Raw genomic sequence first — 15,992 nt, 5'->3', positions numbered from 1 at the left:
CCAAAAATGCTGATTATTCTGATGTTAAGCTTCATTGTTTTCTTTAAAAGATTAAAGTTAAAATGAAACCAGAATTTGCTTTTGAACCACATAATATTCATTTTGATTTTAACGAATATTTTAAACTCTGGGATCATAGATTCAAAGGGTTAGAGTGGTAAGTATCCAATTGAAAACATAATATATGCTAACCTTTAGTCAATAAGTTTTCACAAGATTTCCCTGGTGAATACCTTGATGGCATTTCTCATTTTCTCCTCCTCTCCCTCACTACAGGTATATGCAAGCACAGGTGGGAGGGTCTTGAGAGCTGAGCAGAGAGTAGATCTGAAGGCCTGACAAATGGGGGCATGGTGTGTGCTGGGAGGGTGGGATTTAGGACCACAATTATGAAGATCCACTTGAACCACTTAAAAATTTCTTGGCAAGTATTTTAAACACTATGGCTCCAGAAACAGAGCCAAATATAAGGGGTAGCGGCTTTGACCTCGGACACAGCACTACATCATGATTCTTCCATTTGACAACAAAGGATATTTCATTAGAGGGAAAACCCATAGCATACTCAATTACGGTCATACTTTTAAAATGATTTTTATCAAGATTAAATATACATATAAAGTAAAAATTAAATAGCTCTCTAAGATTTATTATGAAAAAGAGAACTGTTCTATCCTTCCCCCATCTCTTTCAGTTGAATATTTGGATATTTACCCCATAGAGATAAACTAGAATTCTCCAGGATGAGTCATTGTCCATTAACTGTGCACCATGGGAAAAAGGATTTAGCTCTTTACTCCCTACCCCGCTCCCTGTGTCTCCAGCATTGATGCAGCCTTTCCAGATCCCATCATCCTAATATGGTTACCCTGCATTTTTGGTTAGACCAAAATCCAGTGTTTGCATCTATCACTAGGTGAACTATAGCCACACAAGAGTGATGTGGCGGACTGACTGACTTCTGCTTCGTGTCCAGCTCCCTTCTGTCCAAGGCAAGAGTTCTCCTGTTTTTTAGTGGTAATCATCTAGTTTCCATGAGCTTGTTCTTAATTCACCCTCCATCAGGTATTCAGACACAGTAAGAACTCTCTTTGTTGGTTTATGCTTTGAAAAAAAAGTCCCTTTAATATTGTATCAATGAGTTTTCAGCAGGAGATAAAGTAGCCACATGTGTCGACAGCACCGGCTTTACCTGGAAGCCTATTAAAATCTTTACTTGGTCACTATTCTAATGATTCAAACTAGTTTTCTTTACTAGTAACTATCTTCTTTTATTTTTCACAAGGGACAATACTCAGGAGTCCTTCATGTTTGTGACATCTTAGGCTTTGAACAGAAAATATGTACTGTGGTCATCCCTGCTTCTCAGATTTAATACCCTGTCACCATTCCTTCCCCGAGACACACTGGTGCTCCTCATCCTCACACCAACACATGCTAGAAGACAGATGACTTCATTTTTCTTTGCTTATAGCATTTCTTATTACAGCACCTTCTGGATGCTGACTCCTAAACGAACAAATAGCCCCAATGAACACTATAAACCCAACTGTGTGAAAAACTAGACAGAACACGGTATGCTCCCTCTTTTTCACTTGAAATGGAGAACAAATGATAGGAATCCAATGAACCTTGTTGGGGATCTTCCAGGCCTACTGCGTGGCAGCACTGTCATTCTCAGATTGAAAATGCCATGTGCCACTGTCCTCCCCTTCATCACCCTGTGCCAGCCCAGCTGGGCAAGTGTCCAGGGGCTCCTCGCTGAAATAGACTCAAAGCATATGCCATTTATGGGCCCCTGCTTAAAAAGCGCAGGTCTTTAAGCATTAACAAGTTTGACATAACCTATAAAATAGTAAGATCCCTCATCTTACTAAACAAATATAGAGGATATTCCCAATAATTCTTAGTTTCCTCACACTAGAAATTTCATCATTTCTATGGAGATGAAGTTTTGTATTTGAAATATATGAGTGGAAAATATATTTTAAAGCTGGCTCAAGTCTCTCGGTTGGCCTCTGTGTGCTGGTGACATGCCCAAGAGGGCAGGGGGTCATGCATCCCAGAGGTGGGCACAGCTCAAAGATGAGAATCAAGTCAGGCTCATTAGACCTAAACCTCCAATAACGAAGTCTGTTCTTTCATTCGTTATCTCCTCATACCACAAAGTTTAACATGAAACTCAGGACTTTCTCCTTTCAGATGCCTTTTGAGGTTTGATTATATGCACTCGTTTAAAATACCGAGATGCTGAGAAATTCGATGACTGATCTGTTTTATATTGATGACCAAAATTATGAAGTGATTCAATTCAGTGGTGAGTAGTTACATGGCTCAACTGAATCTGTGCTACAACTTACTCATTACCTGTTGTTATAACCACCCAAACTTGAACAGCATTACATTTAATCCTAAAGAAAGAAATTATTTTGAAAGAGATTTTCGGGAGCTGATTACTATTATTTGCCACATAGGATTTTAATATTCTGGCTGAAAATATGAGGAAAAAATTGGTTACTAAAATCAATCCCTCTTCTGGCTATATATCCAAGGGAATTGAAATCAAGATCTCATAGAGATAAATGCACTCCCACGTTCAGTGCAGCGTTACTCACAATAGCCAAGATACAGAAACAACCTAAGTGTCTGTCGAGGACAGAATAGATAAAGAAGATGTGATATATATATAGAAAGAAGTTGTGATATATAGATATAGATATATAGGAGAAAATATATAGAGAGAAGATATGAAATATCTATCTCTGTACATATATATGTTTATATATACACATATACGCATATACATATGTTCATATATGTACATCCACATGTGTAGACGTGTATCTACATACGTACATATATGTGTCTACGTATGTGTCTATCTATATACATCTATGTATACATAACTATACATATACATATATATCTCTACATCTATCAATCTAAATATATATACATCTATGTAGAGAGAGAAAGAGAGAATAATCCATGTGATATTATTCAGCCATGAGAAAGAAGAAAATCCTGCCACTTGTGACAACTTGGATGGACCTTAAGGGCATTTTACTAAGTGAAATAAGTCAGACAGAGAATGACAAATTCTGTATGATCTCAGTTATACGTAGAATCTAAAAAAGACAAACTCAGAGAAGCAAAGGTAGAATGTTGGTTACCAGGGGTCGACGGGTGGGGGAAATAAGGAGATATTGGTCAGAGTGTGCAGCTGTCAGTTATCAGATTAACAAGTTTGGGGATCTGACGTACAGCACGGGGATTACAGCTAATAATACTGGGTCACATACTTGAATGTTGCTAAGAGAGTGGATCTTAAATGTTCTCACCACAGAAAAGAAATAGGAATTATGTGTCAGAATGCAAGCGGCAGTTAATCCTATGGTGGTAATCATTTTGCAATTTATAAGTGTATCAATCAACTCGGTGTAAGCCTTAAACTTAAAGACAATGCTACGTGTCAATTATATCTCAATAAAGCTGGAAAAAATAAAAATAAAATAGCTGACGCAAGGACCAAATAAATAAACAAATAAATGGTCAAGAACAACAAAGAAAAAAAATGGAATGGTTACCAAAACAGCTTTATATGATTCTCCAAATGCGTTTCCCGTGTAGTTTCTGTCCCCGTCAACAGTGATAAAACCATCCGTTGGAGACCTGGGAGCCAGCCTGCCAGTCCTCCCTCACTTCCAGGCTAGGTCCTACAGACGTGGCCTCTTGCTTTCATTCTCTCCTCCCCATCTTAACTGCCTCTTTTCTAATTTAGGCCGTTGCCTCAGGCCTATTTCACAGAATCAAAGCATGCATTTCCCTGAAGTTTAATTGTTTATTTATAATTCTGCCTCCACTGAGACTGAGAGTTTGTCAAGAGCAAGAATTTTGTCATATTTATTTTATATTACCAATCTTAAGGACAGTGACACTATTTTTTTTGGTGAATAGTAAATCATATTGATCAACTCACAAACAAGCCCATTCAAGTGGAATTTGTATAAATTTGGGGAAGAAATTTAAATGGTTAAGTGGGGCCCCTGTTTTGCTGTTTACTTTTTCTTTAAAAAAACTAAAATGTCTTATATTCCCTTGGTTGGAAGTAAAATAGAGAGATGGTGACAATCTGAGCAAAATTTTGATACCATGTTTTCAGCACAAAGTAAGAAAATTACCCTTGAAGTCTTTTCATCACTAGCTGAATATGTGAACTAAATTTATTCTCATATGGACTACTCATGATTTTCATAAGCATTTATCAAGTTCTCTTTCAGTAAATAAGCTGAGTTAGTCACTGAAGACTGAGACACTCTTTATAAGAGAAACAACAAAGGAAGGGGATGGTGCCTGCAAAGGGCATGTGCACAGATGTAGATCCATGACCACAGGAGCCCGTGGCCAACTGAGCAGAGACTGACAGGAAGTCCTGCAAGTTACTTTAGTGGTCCCGGTAAAGAAGAAAAGTAAAGAGAGAGAGTGGATTGAAAGTCATATGGCCACAGAATGACTTCTGCTTTCTACCAAGATGGAGTAACAGAAAGGGATTAACTTTTTCACCCAAAATAACTAAAACATATAAGTTCTTAAGATACTGGACAGCAGGCAATGAAGGACAGTGATTGCCAAGTGACAGGAAACATGAGCCCCACAACTGCCGCAGCTTACAACCTGGATAAGGTTCCCAGGCGGTGGAGGAGGAAGGAGAAACCCAGGCGCAGACTAGTGATTGAGGAGACAGAGCTGGGAATTGGAAGAAGACAAAGGGGCTGGAGTTCTCAGAAGGAGAGGGCTACACAAAGAGAAAACTGTAAGTCATGCTGAGGTTCCCCTCCAAGTATTCAGTTGAGTACAAATCGGTGAACACATGTGAAGAAACTACACATGAGTGGGGACAGACCCATCTGGAAAGATCGAGGAGAACAGTGTGCGTGTCAGTCACATAGGGCTGGGAACAGTGCTTGCTCCAAAGAGCCGGAGTGAAAAACCTAATAACTCACCAGCCATCACTCAAAGTACCAAGAAAGGTCTTGCCTGCACAGTGGGAAAAAATCACCCCAGAGTAAACTCTGCTCTGATCTCAGCTAACAAAACCTAAAAACAAAAACCAAAATGATCAAACAGGTTTCACACAACTTGATCATGTGCCAGAGGAGCGCTCTAGCGTGTTTTTAGGAATACAGAAGTGTCCAGGGCACAATAAGGAAAAAGTCACAATCTACATTTTACATCTAACCTAAAATTACCAGATATGCAAAGGAGCTGCTAAAAAACACAACCTATTATGACGAAAAAAATCAGTCAACTGAAATTGGCACAGAAATAACACAGATGACAGAACTTGTAGTCAAGATCATTAAAGCAGTTATTAGAACTGTATTCATATGTTCAAGGAGCTAGAAGAAAGACTGAACATATTAGGTAGAGACATGGAAGATATAAGGAAGAAATAAAATCAGCTATACACAACATTCTACGGGGCCAACTTCAATCTGATATCAAAATCAGACACAGGCATTAGAAAGCAAGAAAACTACCTGTGAATATTCCCCATGAATCTAGATAAAAAAATTCTTAAGATTTTAATAAATAAAACTCCAAACTATCTAAAAAGATTAATATCTCACGATTAAGTATGGATTATGTCCGGGATGCAAGGTTGCACTAACATTTGAAATTGCATCAATGTAATTCACCATATTAACAGTCTAGAGAGTAAACCTATATGATCATCTCAATAGATGCAGAAGTATCATTTGATAAAATCTGAAATTTGTTCCTTATAGAAACTCTCAATCAACTAGGAATGAAAATAAATTTCCTAAATCTGACAATGGACATGTATTAAAAACATACAAGCAGCAGCTTACTCAATGGTGAGAGCCTGCATGCTTTTCTCTTAAGATCAGAAACAAGAAAAGAATATGTGCCCCTCCCACTTCTATTCAATATTATACTGAAGCTTCCAGCCAGTAGAATTAGAAAAGAAAAAGAGTTAAAAGTCATCTATATTGGAAAGGAAGAAGTAATTATCTCTTTATTCACAATATGATTGTATACGTAGAAACTGCTGTAGAATCTGCAAAAATGTACAGAAGTAATGTTAATTTATCAAGGCTGCAGAATACAAAATCAATATAAAATATTAATTTTATTCCTACATACTAGCAATCTGCAATCAGAAATTAAAATAATCCCATTTATAATAACGTCAAAAATATGAAACACTTAGGAATAAATATCACAAAATATGTGCATACGTTGTACACCAAAAGGAAACTGAATCCCCTAAATGATCTACAGAATCAATGCAATCTTGATCGCAATTCCAGAAGGCTTTTTTAAAATAAAAATTTATAAGTTCTTTCTAAAATTCATATGGAAATACAAAGTATCTAGCAGAGCAAAAGCACTTTGGAAAGGAAGAACAAAGTGGGAGCACTTATTCAACCTGACTTCAAGATTCATTATAAAGCAATGATAATCAAAATGCTGTGGCATTAACATCAAGATGGAAAGATCCAGCAAAGGAACAAACTGGAGAGTCCAGAAGTAGACCCGCAGGCATATGGCGTATCGAGTTTTGATAAAGGTGCAAAGGCAAACCAGTGGAGACAGTGCAGTCTTTACAGCAAATGGTGCTGCAACAATTGGATATCCATATACGAAATTAAGAACTTTGATCAATAACTTGCTCCATCAATGATAATAAACTCAAATGGATCACAGGTAAATATCTAGGACCATAAAACTTCTAGAAGAAAACATAGGAAAAAAATCTTATCTTAGATTAAGCAAAGATTTCCTAGATAGAATGTCAAAAGCATTGTTCATAAAAGAAAAAAAAATAAGTTAAATTAATCAAAATCAGGATCTTCTGCTCTTTGAGAGACACTGTTAAGAGAATGAAACACAAACCACACACGGGGAGAGAAAATTTACAAATGAGATGTCTGATAAAAGACTCATATCCATCATATATTTTAAAAAATATATAAAAATTGCCAAGTGTTAGGAGCAGACATTTCATCAAAAAAGATATGCAGATTGCAAAAAAGCATATGTAAAGATGCTCAACATCATTTGTCAGAAAAAGTAAATTAAAACCACAAGTGAACCACCACACACCTATTAGAATGGCTAAAATAAAACAAAATTTGTTTTGAGAAGTCAAAAACCTGACAACACCAAATGCTGGTGAGTTTGCAGAACAACAGGAACTCTCATATCTTGCTGGTAGGAATATAAAATGGCACAATCCCTTTGAAAACTATTTCCTAAAAAGTTAACACACAACACACACTTACCACATGACCTAGCCATTTCTTCCTAGATATTTACCCGAGAAAAGAAAGTATATGTCATACAAATACTTGTACATGAACGTACATAACAGGTTCATGTGTAATAGCCCCAAACCGGGAACAACCCATATATCCATCAGCAGGTGCCAATCTAAACAAAGAATCTTATATCCAAATAATACAATACTACTCAGCAGTAAAAAGAAATGAACTGTTGATTTATACAACAACATAGAAGAATTTGAAAATAATTATGCTGAGTGAAAGAAGCCAGCAAAAAAGAAGTGACACTGTATAATTCCATTCATATAAAACGATGAAAATAAAAACCAGCGTAGAGGCAGATAGTAGATCAGTGGTTACCCGGATTGGGGAGGACAGGGAGGTACATGGGGGGGGGTTACAAAAGGGAAAAAGGAAACTTTTGGGTTGATGGACATGTTCATTCTCTTGATTGTGCTGATGGTTTCATGGATATACACATTTGTCAAAACTTATCAAATTTTATTCTTAACCATGTGCAGTTTATTATATGACAATCACAGCTCAAAAAAGTTATTAAAAATTATATGGCCACAGAAAAATAAGCCTCTTTCTAATAAATGGTGGTCACTTGCTTATTTAGAAATGATACTCAAAACAGTTGTGTTTATACATACCTGCACATGTTAAAATTATAGGGTTTTTTCCACGGCATTCATGTTTGAATATTTACAACTGAATATCACTACTAAGTATTTGTAGATAAATGCTTCATAAATACAAAATGTGCATCATCAAGTTTGATTTTACACGTCATCATATATGCCCGAAAAATGCTATTTTCTATCATACAATGAAATTTAGGGAGGAAGACGCAAACATTCAGACTACAGCAGAACACACCCCAACAAATGCCAAATGAGGAGCTAGGAAAGATTATCTCAGAACACAGAACATTTTGGAATCCACCATCCTGCTTTTGATCCAGTCCACTGGCCCAAAATAAAAATTCAGTGCATGCAACTGAACCTAGTTCACAGAAGGTGAAAAGACTTGATATTCAAAATGTTGCATGACAGTCTATGCCAGCTACCCTGAAGAGAACCTGATGATTTAGAGATCTTTAAGAACATTCCTAATTTCTTCCCATTACTATTACTTGTCATAGAGCCTCAATGAAATAGAAATGTTTTTCAAAATGTGAAAGCAATATTGCAACAAAGAATGCATATTTTGAGTCGAAAATTCCACTATTCTACATAGTAATTGCTTCCATTTCAACAGGTTTCCTCTCAGTAACCACAGTTCTCTCTAAGATACTTTCTTAAACATTTACTAAGCCACTAATTTGCATAGGTCTCCCAGGCCTGTGAGCTTCTTGAGGGCAAAGCCTGGGTTGATGCAACTTCCTTCGCCCTGGTTGACTGGCACCATCGCTGGCTCCAAAGGGGGAGCGGACTGAGCTGTGCAAGCCAGGGGATCTCAAATGAGTGTATTCACTTTCAACCAGCAGTCAGCCTGCATTCTTTTGAGTGCAGAAAAGCAAGAAATATTTCTGTTTTCTTACTAAGAAAAGATACGTGTCTGTGTGCGTGTATTAGGTTATATATATGTATGTGTATCAGATTATATATGTGTGTGAACATATATAAAATGGTGCTAGCTTTCCTCCTGGCACATTATCTTGGGCATTCCTTTTTATAACACTGTAGAGAGCCCAAGAGAATAAGAGAGAAAATCAGTGCTGTCCCTGGAAATCTTTGTTATAGAGGCTGTGATTTGTGGGCACTCTATAAACTTACATCTCAAATGAGAAGATCCATCTATTTATTTTATTCTCTCACCATAATGCCTTTAAATTCTTAGTCTCTGAGAGTGAACATCAAGAATTTAGACAGCTTTTTCTAGCAAATACCTTGCAATGAGAGGAGAGAGTGCTTTCAGTTAGAAGTGGAAACCTATCATTGGGGAAAATGTCTCCTCGTGAAGCAGACGATTGAGACAGGTGACCTTGAGCAAGGGAGTCCGCACTTTACTTCCATTCCTCCACATTTTAAGGGAAAAATGTTCAAATGAACTTGAATTTCCTTATCTACCGCCTCCTTTGCCTCTTAATCTGGTCTCCCAGTGGCAAGGAATTTTCTTTCACAGAAAACTCATTATCTTCCTGCTACCATATTCCCCTAATTCTTTCTTATGAAAAAGTTCTGGTTAAAATTTTAAAAAATGGCCACTACTTGCTATGAACAATACATAGGAAATTTAAGGTGCTGATGAAAGTCTGGCAGGTTATCTACCAAATCGAGGTTAGTTGTTGCAATTCATGTCTTATTAAAGGTGCCTGATACCAGGCAGAATTAATCTTTTCTTTAATTCAGCTTTACAGAGCAGTGACAACAGACACATGCATTAACCATCAATTTGAATTTCAACTTCACCAATTCCATTAGAGCTGCAGATTTTAGTCTACCATGTTTGAGTGCTGGGTGAGTGTCTTTTGCTTTAAGGGCATAAACAGAATTTAAAATGGTGTGCAACAGGGAAAAGCATCTGTTATCAGGAAATACCAAGAAGCCTCGGGTTCAACAAAGTTAAATAGGTTTCCTCAAATCAGGAGGGATCGAAGCCGATCTTGGAGCCCTTTTCTCATAACTTCTTGCGGAAGAACAACTGAGTAACTGAGTCGACTGCCCATTAGCAAATGCTGTCAGGGAGGATGCTACCTGGAATCAAATAAGTTCTCAAAAGGTGAGAGCAATTTCGTTGTTGTGTGACTGATTCTACAATCAACTGCACTGATTCAAAACTGAGAAGGAGGGTAGATCCCTAGAGTTTCGAGGTTGCATGGAAGTTAACCCTCTTCTGCCAAGCCTAACCAGGACTTGAAAGATTGAGGAAGGGGTCTCACATTCATAAAATCCTTAGCCCACTTGACTCCGTATTCTAATGGGGAAGCCATCTAAAATAGCCCCCTCACTCAAGGCCGTAGGTGGGCGGCTTTCCAGTGAGTGGATGATGCATATGGACTGGCTCTTCATTAGACTTGCTCCTCAAGTAATTTCTCCTTTGAGTTTATTCATAAATGGGCCAGTCAGTTCTTACTATGAAATTCTGTGCTCACTTCCAAGTTTGTAGCCCTGTGTGATAAGCAGCAGAGCACAGCTGGTCTGTCCAAGTGGTCTACTCCCTTCAGTTATGTAACCTAGTACCTCAGCTTTCTCACCTGTAAAATGGACATATAAAGAAGCACAGAGTGATGATTTGGGAGTGCTAAACTAGATAATGCTTTTACAGTGATTATCAGGGAGGCTGGTATATAAGCCAACTTTGGTCTGCACAGATGCCTGGAAACAAAGATGGGATATAGAACATGAAAATATTAGGAGTTCTCCAAAGTTGGTCACTAGCAATCTCGAGAAATCATCCCCTCTCCAAGAAAATGCAGATGGTCATAATAACCCATTATAATCCCAGGAGGATTATACACAGGGGAATAGATTTATCTAACTGGTAAAATAAGTTTAAATTTAACTTGCATCCAAGTTTCCATGTGCATCATTTCATTCCCTCTGTAATATGATCATTTAGTGGAAAATTATTATCTTCTACATTTGCTCTTATCTGAGTTCACATGAACCTGACTTTTTATCAGTGCATATCCCTTAAATAGTTGGTTAAGATTTCATGCCTGAAAAGAACGTAGCAAGAACATCTATTTAATCTAAAATCGCTACATCATGAATGATGTATTTGGAAAGTTCCCTGCTAAGGTCAAAGTCCTTCTGTCACTTCATTTGATCAGTATGGAAATAATTGGAACTCTTGAGTGTATTTTTTGGCTCTCCAAGCTGGGCTCCCATCATTTAATGAATCTGGGAAATGAAAAACATGTATGTTTTATCAACATCTTCCGCCTATAATTTAAATTACAAGGAACTGCATTTTTTGCTCTTCTTTTGGCCAATTTACTGTGGGAAATTATGTTCCTCAAATAAAAATCTTTAAATGACTTACTTTTTATAATTCAGATTGTTTAATTAGATTCCTATTACCTCATAAATATTTCCTGCCAGAACTTATGGGTAATGACCTAAAGATATTAATTTAAACATTTATATTTTTGAAATTCAAAGTCAAAGTAATATTGTCCAAATGACATTTTCAATTAGCAACATAGTTATGAACATAGAAATATCATGTTATCCATCCATCCATCCATCTGCTCATTCATTCATCCATATTTCAATAATCACTGTTGGAGCATCTATGCCATGTGCAAGAGGTTAAGCTCCATCCTCAGGAGATTTTAGATGTTAACAGTGAAAAGAAACAGGGGAAGTTCAATGGAGACATGTGAAAATGCCATAAGCCTACATCAACCCTGTGTTATGCAAGTTAAAAATGCAGGAGGGCCTTGATCTTAAATAACATGAGGACATGATAATAACATTGTGGCCAATCCCATGGGCCACTCGGCCTGGGATTCTGAGTCTGATGGACTGATCAGTTTCATTCCAAGATGCACTGTCCTCCTCAAACACAGCACCAGAGGTGGGACCCACCCAGCAGTTTAGTTGCCTTGAGCAAACAATTCTGGCAAAATGACCCATGCCTTAATAGTAGAATAACATCACTGCTATACAAAGCAAAATGAAAACCCCATTGTAATCTTAGCCACCGTAAGAAAAGTTTAAAGTCTTTTTCACAGAAAATAAAAGACCTACTTGTTAAAATATAAATAGTCAAAACAGCTGGGTATTTATCCTTACTTTTTGCTTGATAAAGTTAAAAGTCTTTGTTTCCCAGTTTTATGATGTTAAAAATGTATCACAGGGTCTCTGCAGTAATGCTAATGAAAAGACTGAGGTAGGAGGGTGGGCTGCCCAAGACGTGTGGTCACAACTGATGGGCCAGTTCCATTCCAAGGTCCAAGGCCTGGGTGGGGCTCCCTGCTCTCCATCGTTATTCTATTGGATTTCCTCTCAAATCTGGGAGCAACATTGCCAAGAGGTGCCCCAATCTCCCAGCAAAAGGGATGTCTTTCCAACCTGAGGATAAAGGCTTTGTCCTTCCTCGGTAGGATCACCATCTCAATGCAGTAACATGAATATATAATGGCTTTCATATGAACCTTCCCAAACTATCACAAAAGTGACTATTCTTTCTAAGTGAAGTGACAACATCATAACACAATAATTTGTCTATGACTGCTATTGATGGATTTATTTCTAAGATTTATAGCCTTCTCTCTCAGAAGTTAATATAATGGTTTATTGATGTCTTAGGGTTATAATTAAATTTACTTATTACTGGGGGCTGGCCCGGTGGTACAGCAGTTAAGTTCGCACATTCCGCTTCGGCGGCCCGGGGTTTGCTGGTTCGGATCCCAGGTGTGGACACGACACCACTTGGCACGCCATGCTGTGGCAGGCATCCCACATATAAAGTAGAGGAAGATGGGCATGGATGTCAGCTCAGGGCCAGTCTTCCCCAGCAAAAAGAGGAAGATTGGCAGCAGTTAGCTCAGGGCTAATCTTCCTCAAAAAAAATTTACTCATTACTGACAATACTATTAATGCATTAGATTTTTTATTGTTGTAATTAGAACTTAAACATATTTCTTTCATCTGCTTGGTCTTTATTTTTCTGTAATCTAAGTTTTAGGCCACAACTCTGCTATGTTCTATGCCCCCACTTCTCATGGTCATCTCTCTACTTCCACCTAGGCGACAGTCTGGACAGTAGATGGTTAAGCTTATCAGAGCAAGTATCAAAGAGAACAGTTAGTTGTCATGACATCGGAGTCTGCCACAAGACTGAACAGCAAAACTCCTGTCATTTGCCTGCTTCCTAAACCTGGCCTTGATCTTGGTTACCAGCATTGATGTGGCTGCCTTCCCATAAATGAGGATTGCAGTGGAATGAAAATATTCAAGATGTTGACATCAAACGTTAAGTTAAACATTTCTAGACTTTAATAAATTTAATATATGGCAATGATATAAAACAGTTTATTTCTCTAGACATTTCCTATAAAAAATAACTCTCAACGTTTAAAGACTGATCTATGTTATGGATTTTCATCTACTTAACCACGACTAGAAAATCATTCTGCTGTATATTCCTAAAATATAAAATGGTGATTAAATAATGAAGTGGATAAACTTTTTCCAAATCCATATTTTCAGGCACAGATATTTGTCCTGATGCATGTTATACATCCATGCCTTAGTTTTCAGCCATACAAACCTTTCCCCTTATTGTCACTATATAAACACACTTTTATACATGAAAATACAAAAACTTATGATGGTCACTTATATGGAAGTTCACAAATGAAAGGTATCTAAACTAACAAATGCAGGTACAAATCTCTTGTTCTAGAATGTTACTTCTTTAATAAGGCAGGGATGTTTCTTAATCAAAGCCATGTTTCAGACCCATAGAAATATTTAGAATTCTGTACTGTGGATGACTTTATAATTCATTTTTCTCTCTTAGGAAATGTTGCAAAATTTAAGCAAGTGTATTGACTGTTTTATGCTTCAATTTCTATTCATTTAGGCCCAAAATTCCACAGAGTGGCTGAGTAAAGAGGTCTGCCCTTCCATAAACTGCTTAATTTTTGTACAAATATGTCTATAGAATTAAAAAATAAGTGATATGTTAGAGGATTGCAGATATCAAAATTTTCTCTTATACTGTGACAGAAAAAAATTTACTTTTCTTCTTTTAGAATGTTCCTCAGTAATAGAGGTTATTTTGCTTTATCACACCACAAAATATCCTAATTCATATTCAGACAGAAAATTACAGTCAGTGGAGGGAGAGGTGAGGTTTGTTCAAACAGGAGTTTACACAGGCAGGCAGGAATGACCACAGCAGCTAGAAGCCTAAATATATATTTATTATATATAGTATATAGTTATATACAAAATATATGTAATTCCACAAAATTATAATCCAAATAGTATGCGAGGAGGCTGTAGCACAAGAGATTTTGAATGGTGGGTCGTGGTGCCCATTAGAACACTGGGCTAATCAGTGTTAACTGCATTTCTGTGGCTCCATGTTACCCGCAGGATAAAAACCACAGTGCTCAGCTTCCCAGATCCTAGGAAAGTCACATTAACAGCATTGTCTCACCACCTTTCTTGCCCTACTCTGTGGCCTGTATCCTAGCCACAACAACTGTCTTGAAGTCCCATAAACATATGCTGTGGCTTCAGGCTTCTATGCCTTTGCTCTTGCTGTAATATGAGATTCTCCTAAATTTACCTGAAACTAGTACTCCTTTCTTTGTGCTACCACTGCTCCCTGGAGTGTAACAGATGAAGGATGCAGGACCACAATGACCTGTCTGCACAGGGATCTTCCTAATAGACTGTGAGATTTGTGAAGACAGTGGTAAACTATTTCTTGTTTTACTATTTCTGGCCTGGCACTGCACACTTGCTATTTATTAAACAGCAGGCAGTTGGCCAGCATCAGACCTCCTGGCACTTCCTCAGTCAAACATGGCATTAATGGGGTCCATGCATCAGAAAATAAGCCATGGTACCTCGGGTTTTTTGATAACTTTTCCACAGTGGTATTCAAAATCTTTAAAAATACTAATGACCTTTCAATCGATAAACAATATACAAACACATGAAGATCAAGTGGCTATGGTCAAGTGGGGCTGGGGCCAGGAGCCCATCCAGATGAGTATAGCCCTCAATGCCACCTGCAGGAGCTCAGCATGGTGCCATTTGCCAAACACTGCAATAAATGAATGTCACCCTGAATCTAATGACCAGCCATTAACTAATAGTCTCTGACCTTTGAGACACAGGTAAGAGAGCTGCAAGAAATCCTTGGGATAAATGAATTCCATCCTTGACCTTACAACTCTTTGCTTTGTTGAATTGAATTGACTGTGATCTCCAGTGCAATACTGACCATTATCGGGTCTGGCAAGAAACCTTGTTTTTTTCTTGAGTTTAATGGAAAAGCGTCTAACCTTTCACCACTACATACGATAATGTTTGCATGTTTGCTATAACATTTTAGTAGGTATCCTTCATAAGGTTAAAGATACTCCCATCCATTCTTTGTTGACTTTTTAAAAACTGTTTTTAAAAATTTTTAATTTAATTTTTACATTTATTTTATTTGTTAACTATTTTTTAACTATTATGAATGAGTGTTAAATTTTATCAAATGTTCTGTATTTATTGAAATGACGATAACATTCTCTTAATCTTATTAATATAAAACTCCTTATTTACAAGATTCTCCACTTGATCTTGTCGTATTATGAATTATGAACGCAAGTGAAATGTAAATATTTAAATATGCATGATTTATATTATACTTAAAGCTCGATGAATTAACTTTTGAACACAATTGCACAATATGTACACTGCACAAAAGAAGATCCTGGCAGGGGGAGTGCATGAGGGCTATAATTCAGCCAGCATCTTCTCGTAAGCCATGAGCCTTGGCACGGGGCTCTCTGTATTTAGAAGAAGGGGCACTGTTCTTCAAATAAAAACATGTCAGCTGCCTGCCAAGACCCGAACCTGTGATGTTGTGACCCTTGGAAGGGAAAACTTGATTTACTTGACACAAAGCACCTTACGAGTTAGCAGTACTCGTGGGTGGCATCCATTTCTAATCCTCAGAGCCAACACCATTCACCAAGCAACTCAACCACTAGAC

General features: G+C 37.5%; 1 protein-coding gene across 5 annotated transcripts in view; it reads right to left on the bottom strand.

Annotated features, from left to right (window-relative positions):
• The window catches only part of SEMA5A (semaphorin 5A), a 459,076-nt gene that overhangs the window by 30,450 nt on the left and 412,634 nt on the right, over positions 1-15,992 (bottom strand). The window lies entirely within an intron of this gene.

The sequence above is a fragment of the Equus quagga genome, chromosome 9, assembly GCF_021613505.1.
Source record: "Equus quagga isolate Etosha38 chromosome 9, UCLA_HA_Equagga_1.0, whole genome shotgun sequence".
Classification (NCBI taxonomy): domain Eukaryota; kingdom Metazoa; phylum Chordata; class Mammalia; order Perissodactyla; family Equidae; genus Equus; species Equus quagga.
Note: the sequence above shows the minus strand (reverse complement) of the source record. Positions and strands in the feature narration are given on the sequence as shown.